Here is an 8768-nt window from a genome sequence, read left to right on the forward strand (position 1 = left end):
ATGACTACATAAAAGCTATTTACAGTTGAACCATTGTAGTATGCCATGATTATTTTTCCTGTACATTTCCTTTCCTTAGATTGTCTTGTTTTAGCCCATTCCTCACTTTTAAATGTATTCATTACTAATTCAACCAGAGACTTTTCTCAGTTATATAATGTTCTTATTAGTGAATTTAAACACAGTGGGTAATTTGTTAGTTTCGTCCTTCCAAGGAATTCTTTACCCACCATTCACTCCTCGGAAGGAAGATGGGGCAATCTACTTCCGTAGTGATACTGCCTCGGAAACCCAAGGAGGGGTGGCTATGAGTTGGGTCCGGCTCGACGGCACATAACAGCAACACTAAAACTTCTTCAGTCTGGACTGGTTGCTCTTGAGATTTGCTGCACATGTGCTGTATTGATATATCTTCTAAATTGTTTTATTATTCTTTTTTATTTTAGTGCTTTTTTATTTTTTAATTTTTTAATCTCTGTCTTTGAAATTAGACATTGTCTCTCAAAATTCTAGTGGTCTTTAGCTGTCTGCTCCATATTTAAGAATGGGACACCAAAAAGCTGTATGGATGTGACATATTGACTATGATCTTCATGATAGGGTGATCTGACTTGAATATTCTGTGGGAAAACTATTGATTGATATCATATGTATTTTCTCTTGGGCCTGCCAAATTCCCTAGAAAACAAACTTCCAGTCTCCTGCCTGGAGGACTGCCTGGCTGTCAGCAGTGATGGGAACTTTGTGAAGGAAGAAGGCTGGTATATAAACTTTGCAATATAATAGTTCCCCTTCCCTGTCACCTATGCCTGTTAGTTCCCAGTCCAGTGACTCTGTTTCACTTTCTTCAGAACAAAGCCCAGTCTTTCAATGAGATGGAAGAGATCCAGTCATCTGTCTGACAGAGAGGGACAGGGAATTTAGGAGTCCTACCTCATTATCCATGGGTGGTACAAATGGTTAAATGCATTTGGCTGCTAACTGAAAGGTTGGAGGTTCTAGTCTACCCAGAGATACCTTGGAAGAAAGGCTCGACTATTTCTGAAAAATCAGCTGTTGAAAACCCTATGGAACACAGTTCTGCTCTGACACACATGGGGTTACCATGAGTTGGAGCTGACTGGATGGCACGTGGTTTATCCTGTTCTTAAACAGACTTTAAATGAGTCCTCCTGCTTTTAGCCTACTTTTACTTTCATCTTCAGCTGTCCCTGGTACCACCAGGCCCTTTATTTGCCTGGAGTGGGGGAGGAGGAAAGAGGTAGGATGGGGGGAATGGGGAGAAGTAAATTAAATTGCTGCTCAGTTTTCCTCACTGCTAGCTTGGGTTTCTCAGGTCTGGTAAATGTTACTACTTCCCTGTCTGTCTTACATATTGTGTGTTCTCAACAAATATTAGGTATTAATATTATTATTTTAAGTGATTGCATATATTCCCTTGTTGTTGTTGTTATTATGTTCTGTCAAGTCAGATCCAACTCATAGTGACCCCTCCTTGGGTTTCTGAGGCAGTATCACTATGGCTGAGCAAAGAATCCGAGAAGCTGGACTATATGAAGAAAAACGTGGTATCAGGATTGGAGGAAGAATCATTACCAACCTGAGATATGCAGACGATACAACTTTGCTTGCTGAAAGTGAGGATGACTTAAGGCACCTACTGATGAAGGTTGAAGAATACAGTCTGCAGTATGGATTACATCTCAATATAAAGAAAACAAAAATCCTCACAACTGGACCAATGAGCAGCATCACAATAAATGGAGAGAAGATTGAGGTTGTCAAGGAATTCACGTTGCTTGGTTCTACAATCGATGCCAATGGAAGCAGCAGTCAGGACATTAGACGACGTGTAGCATTGGGAAAGTCAACTGCAAAGGAACTGTTTCAAGTGCTGAGGAGCAAGGATATCTCCTTGAGGACTAAGGTGCGCCTGACACAAGCCATGATATTTCCAATCGCCTGGTATGCATGTGAGAGCTGGACAATGAATAAGGAAGACCGAAGAAGAGTTGATGCTTTTGAGTTGTGGTGCTGGCGAAGAATGCTGAAAGTACCATGGACTGCTAAAAGAACTTACAGATCTGTCCTGGAGGAAGTGCAGCCAGAATGCTCCTTGGAAGCAAGAATGGCCAGACTTTGTCTCACCTATTTTGGTCATGTTGTAAGAAGGGACCATTCCCTGGAGAAGGATGTCATGCTTGGTAGGGTGGAGGGTCGACGAAAGATGGGGAGGCCTTCAAGGAGATGGATTGATACGGTGGCTGCCATGATGGGCTCAAGTATAGCAGGGATTGTGGGGCTGGCGCGGGATCGGGCAGTGTTTCGTTCTGCTGTGCATGGAGTTGCTATGAGTCGGAAACGACTCGATGACACTTAACAACAACAACAACATCACTACGGAAGTAGATTGCCCCTTCTTCCTTCCGAGGAGTGGCTGGTGGGTTTGAACTGCCGGCCTTCTGGTTAGCAGTCAAGTGCCTTATGTACTATGCTACTACAAGAGCTCCCATATATTCCCTTAGGTAGTAATAATTTGATTCACTATTTTCCTATTATTGGACATTTAGGTTGTTTCTAGTTTTTCTTTCTTATTTTTATTAATAAGCATTTAGTAGTACTGCTAACATTAAGCTTTTTTGCATTTAAGATTTTTCTCATGAATACATTCTTAGAGGGGAGTTACTAGGCCAATAATCTGTGTATATTTTTTGACTCTTGAGACATTCTAACTTTTTTTTTAACTTGTTTTTAAAAAGGATTGTTTACAATTCTACCTAAATTCTTTAAATATCTGTTTCATCATCCCTTTACTAGTATTATTTTTAAAAACGTTATAGGTAAAATTGACATGTTATTTTAACATACACTTTTTTTTTTTTAGATCAATAGTAAGGCACTCACTTTTAATTTGAAAAAACAGTTATTTTTTATTTTGTATTTCAAATAATTTAGAGATGTGTAGTAAGTTTTTATGGACAAGTTTTTTTTTTTTTTTTTAATTACCCTGTATATATTCTTTCACTCTCCTGATAATAAATCAAGAAACCAAACTCAGGGCTATTGAGTCAATTCCAACTCATAGTCACCCTATAGGACAGAGTAGAACTGCCCCACAGGCTTTCCAAAGCTGTAAATCTTTAAGGAAGCAGATTGCCTTATCTTTCTTCCATGGAGTGGGTTTGAACCATTGACCTTGTGTTAGCAGCCCAGTGCTTTAACCACAGTACCAGCAGAGCACCTCCTGTGATAATACTCAAAAAACCAAACTCAGTGCTGTCGAGTTGCATCCAACTCATAGCAACCCACCCTTGGGTTTCCAAGGCAATATCACTACGGAAGTAGATTGCCCAGCCTTCCTTCTGAGGAGTGGCTGGTGGGTTTGAACCACCAGCCTTCTGGTTAGCAGTCAAGTGCCTTAAGCACTATGCCACTAGAGCTCCCAAAGTTGCAAAGGAGGATGAAACTAGAAAATGGAGGATCATGAAAAGTCAGTAGTGGTTATTTGGACTTGATTTGTAGGAAAATGAGATCTAAACTCAGAAATCTAGGCCTGAGTATCAATGTGGCTACTTCATGAATGATTATTTATATGTCTGTAGTAGAGGGTCACTAAACAAATACCTACAGGCAAGTAAACTAAATTCATTTAATATTTAACAAATATTTTTTGAACTTCCTATATTGTGCTATATTAGGCACTGTCCTAGGTGCTGAAGACAGCATGGACAAACCAGGTGAGATCCTGCTCTTACAGACCTTATTTACTAAAGGAAATAGATAATAAACAAAGTTAAACAATTAAGAAGCAGTCTTGGATAGTGATAAGTGCTGTGAAGAAAATAAAACGAATGATGTGCTAAATAGTGATGGGGTGGGGTGCTTATTTAAGAGGTGACATTTGAGCTAAGACTTGAAAAACACGAAGAAAATTAAGTGCAAAGATGTGGAGACAGAGGGAATAGCAAGTGCAAACCCTTAAAGCAAGAATAGATTTGGTAAATTTTTAGAACTCAAAGCAGATTTCTTCAGTACCTATTAGATGCCAAAAAACTCACTGCCGTTGGGTTGAATCAAATTCATAGTGACCCTTCCTTGGGTTTCCATGGTGGTATCACTATGGAAGTAGGTTGCCTGGCAGTTTGAACTGCCAGCCTTCTGGTTATGGCAGTGAGTTTGATTTATTTTTTTTTTAATTAAATGCCAGAAATCTTGCTGAAGATAAATTAAAAAATGGTTGCAGCAGTATATTGACAGGGAACTTCTAGAAATGCAAGCTGGATTCAGAAGAGGACATGGAATGAGTGATGGCATAGCTGATGTCAGATGAATCTTGGCTGAAAGCAAAGAATACCAGGAAGATGTTTACTTTAGTTTAATTGACTATGCAAAAGCATTCGACTGTGTGGATCATAACAAATTGTGGATAACATTGAGAAGAATGAGAATTCCAGAACACTTAATTGTACTCATGAGGAACCTGTACCTGTACCAGGAGGCTGTTGTTCAAACAGAATAAAGGGATACTGCATGGTTTAAGGGAGCTCTGGTGGCATAGTGCCTAAAGCACTTGACTGCTAACCAGAAGACTGGCGGTTCAAATCCACCAGCCACTCCTTGGAAGGAAGGTTGGGCAATCTACTTCTGTAGTGATACTGCCTCGGAAACCCAAGGAGGGGTCGCTATCAGTCAGATCCAATTCGACAGCAGTGAGTTTGCATGGTTTAAAATCAGGAAGGGAGTGTGTCAGGGTTGTATCCTTTCACCATACTTATTCAACCTGTATGCTGAGCAAATAATCTGAGAAGCTGGACTATATGAAGAAGAACTATATGGAATCAGGATTGGAGGAAGACTCATTACAACCTGTGATATGCAGATGACACAACTTTGCTTGCTGAAAGTGAAGAAGACTTAAAGCACTTACCGATGCTTACATTAAAGACTATAGTCTGCAATATGGATTGCACCTCAACATAAAGAAAATGAAAATCCTCACAACTGGTCCAGTAAGGATCACAATAAATGGAGAAAAGATTGAAGTTGTCAAAGATTTCATATTGTGTGGTTCCACAATCAACACCAATGGAAGCAGCAGTCAAGAAATCAGAGGATGTATTGCATTGGGCAATTCTGCTGCAAAAGACCTCTTTAAAGTGCTGAAAAGCCAAGATGTCTTTTTGAAGGCTAAGGTGCACCTGACACAAGCCATGGCATTTTCAGTCTTCGCATATGAATATGAAAGCTGAACAATGAATAAGGAAGACTGAAGTAGAGTTGATGCTTTTGAGTTGTGGTGTTGATGAAGAATACTGAAAGTACCATGGACTGCCAGAAGAGCTAAAAACTCTGTCCTGGAAGAAGTGCAGCCTAATTGCTCCTTGGAAGTGAGAATGGCCAGACTTCGTCTCACCTACTTTGGTCATGTTGTCAAAAGGGACTGTTCTCTGGAGAAGGATATCATACTTGGTAAAGTGGAGGTTCAGCAAAAAAGGGGGAGACCCTCAATGAGATGCAGAGTGACTGGAATTATGGGATCAGGTATAGCAAGTATTGTGAGGCTGGCATAGGACCACGCAGTGTTTTGTTCTGTTATACATAGGGTTGCTATGAGTCAGATCTGACTCGACAGCACCTAACAACAACAACAAACTGTAAGAGAATAAATCCCTTTTTGTTAAAACTACCCACTGTGAGAGTAGAACGGCTGTGCTCTAGGGGCAGGAGTGCATGGGAGGGAAGTGGGAAAAGAACTGTTACATTGTGGGAAATTGTGGTCGATGTCATGAGACAGTGTGTGTGAACTGTTGTATGGAAAATGAATTTGCTCTGTAAGCTGTCACCCAAATCACAATAAAAATTAAAAACAAACAAAAAACCTATCCACTTGTGATATTCCTGTTAGAATGGTACTAGCCAACCAAAACAAGGGGTTAAGACTTCAACATATTGCTATGGTGAAATAATTGAACCCACAGCACATCCTTTATCTAGATTCACCAATTATTAACATTTTGCTACATTTGCTTCATTTATCTATATACTTTTTATGGGAAAGTAATGTGCATACATTATGACATTTTACTCTAAAATACTTAAGCATGTATCTCCTAAAAATCAAGGACAAGGAAATTCTCCTTCATAGCTATCCAAGAAATCTAGTATTGACTTAGGAATGTCCTCCATAATATATGCATTATTACAACAAATGTATCATTAATATATATTAATATATGAATGCAGAGAATATTAGCTGATTTCCTAATGTCAAATTAACTTTACATTTCTGTGATAAACCAAAGTTGGTTGTGATATAGCATCACCTTTACCCATTGTTAGGTTTAGTTATGTCATTCTTTTGTTTAGGATTTGGGTATAATTTCATAAGTTAGATTGCCCTGTACTTTTTCATTCACATACTGTCTTTGATTCTTTGTTTTGGTAATTCCTATATGCTTTAAGTCTTTTGAAATTTTGTTGAGATTGCTTTATGATATTTTTTGTAAGGATCTGTGTGTGTTGTGAAGAGGTATTTTATTCTTTTACTTTCAACACTTCTGTGTTTACATTTTATGTTGATCTCTTGTAAATAGTAAAAGTTACATTTAAAAAATCCGATCTGACTTACTTTGCTCTTAATTGGAATATTTCATTTACTTACATTTAATAAGACATTTGAGTATGACTATATGATCTAACTTTGTGTTTTATAATTTTTTTGGTGTGTTCTGTGCTTTTTTTTTTTTCCTCCCTAAAGGTCATCTATGATGTAACTTGTATCAGTACTTCATTCTTTTTCATGGTTATATTGTATTATATGGTTAAGCCATGTTTTGCTTATCAATCTTTGATTGATGTACAATTGGGTTGTTTCCGCTTTTTAGCTATTATGAATAATGCTGCTGTGAACATCTGTGTACAAATTTTGTGTGGTTATGTTTTTCACTTCTATTGTGTATATATACCTAAGAATGGAATTGCTGGGATGTAGGGTAATTCTGTTTTGACTCTTTGAGGAACTGCTGAATCTACTTTCATAGTGGCTGTGCCATTTTACGTGCCCAAGGCATTTGACTGCTGACAAGAACGTTGGCAGTTCAAACCCACCACCCTCTCCATGTAAGGAAAACTGGGCCATCTACTTCTGTAAAGATTTACCACCCTGGAAACCTAAAGGGGGTCACTGTGAGTTGGAATTGACTTTACAGCAGTGAGTGTGGTTTGTTTTTAGTACCAGCAATGTATGTGGATTCCAATTTCTCTGCATCCTTACCAATACTTGCTATTACCTTTTTTTTGGTTATAGTCATTCTAATGGGTATGGAGTTGTATCTCATTGTGGTTTTGATTTGTTATTTCCCTAATGGATCCATAATCAATGCCCATGGAAGGAGCAGTCAGGAAATAAAACAACATAGTGCTTTGGGCAAATCTGCTGCAAAAGACCTCTTTCAAATGTTAAAGAACAAAGATGTCACTTTGAAGACTAAGATGTGCCTGACCTATGCCATGATATTTTTAGTCACCTCATATGCATGTGAGAGCTGGGCAATGAATGAGGAAGGCAGCAGACAAATTGATACATTTGAATTATGGGTCTGGTGAAGAATGTTGATTATACCATGGACTGCCAGAAGAATAAGCAAATCTTTCTTGGATGAAGTGCAGTCATAATACTCCTTAGAAGCAAGGATGGCAAAATTTTGCCACTTGTACTTTGGTCATATTGTCAGGAGACACTAGTCCCTGGCAAAGGATATCATGCTTGATAGAGTGGATGGTCAGCACAAAAGAGGAAGACCTCAATGAGATGGATTGATACAGTAGCTGCAATAATGGGCTCAAGCATAGCAACAGTTGTGAGGATGGCACAAGACTGGGCAGTGTTTCTGTGTACATAGGGTTGCTATGACTCTATGGCATCTAAAAATTATGACAACAACAACAGTGGCTGATGGTATTGAGCATCTTTTCATGGGCTTGTTGGTGGCTATTTGTATATCGTCTTTGGAGAAATGTCTATTCAAATCCTCTGCCCATTTAAAAATTAGGGTTAATTGTTTTATTTGTTTGCTTATTTTTATTGTTGAGTTTTGGGGGCTCATTGTATATGCTAGATACTAGTCCCTTATCTAATAATTTGCAAATATTTTCTCCCATTTTGTGGATTGTCTTTTTCTTGATAATGTCCTTTGAAATATGAGAATCTTTAATTGTGGTAAAGTCCAATTTTTTTTTTTTCATGATTGCTTGTATTTTAGTTGCAATATCTAAGAAATCATTGCCTAGTCCAAGGGCATTAAGAAATAATCACCTAGTCCAAGGGCATTAAGAAATAATCCTGTCTTTTTTCTAAGAGTTTCATCTCTTTGATCCATTTGTAGTCATTTTTGCATATGATGTGAGGTAGGGGTTCAACTTTATTCTTTTGTGTGTAGATTCCAGTTGTCTAGGCACCATTTCCTGAAAAGACAATTCTTTATTTCTTTATTTATTGTGATTTGGGTGAAGATTTACTGAGCAAAATCACTTTCCATATAGCAGTTCACATACACTTTGTCTCACAACATTGAACACAATTTACCACAATGCAACAGCTCCCCTCCCACTTCCTCCTGATAATTACCTCTTCCCTGTGTCTATCCCTCCATGCCCTCCTGCCCCCTGACCTGTCTCCTGGTGCATAAGCAGCCCTTCTTTCTCCCATGATTGTTCTCTCCAAGGAGTGTATCTACCTCAGATAAATGTTCAACTCACATGCCTGTCTT

Source organism: Orycteropus afer, unplaced genomic scaffold (assembly GCF_000298275.1).
Source record: "Orycteropus afer afer isolate SDZICR_OR568_19922 unplaced genomic scaffold, OryAfe1.0 scaffold00103, whole genome shotgun sequence".
NCBI lineage: Eukaryota > Metazoa > Chordata > Mammalia > Tubulidentata > Orycteropodidae > Orycteropus > Orycteropus afer.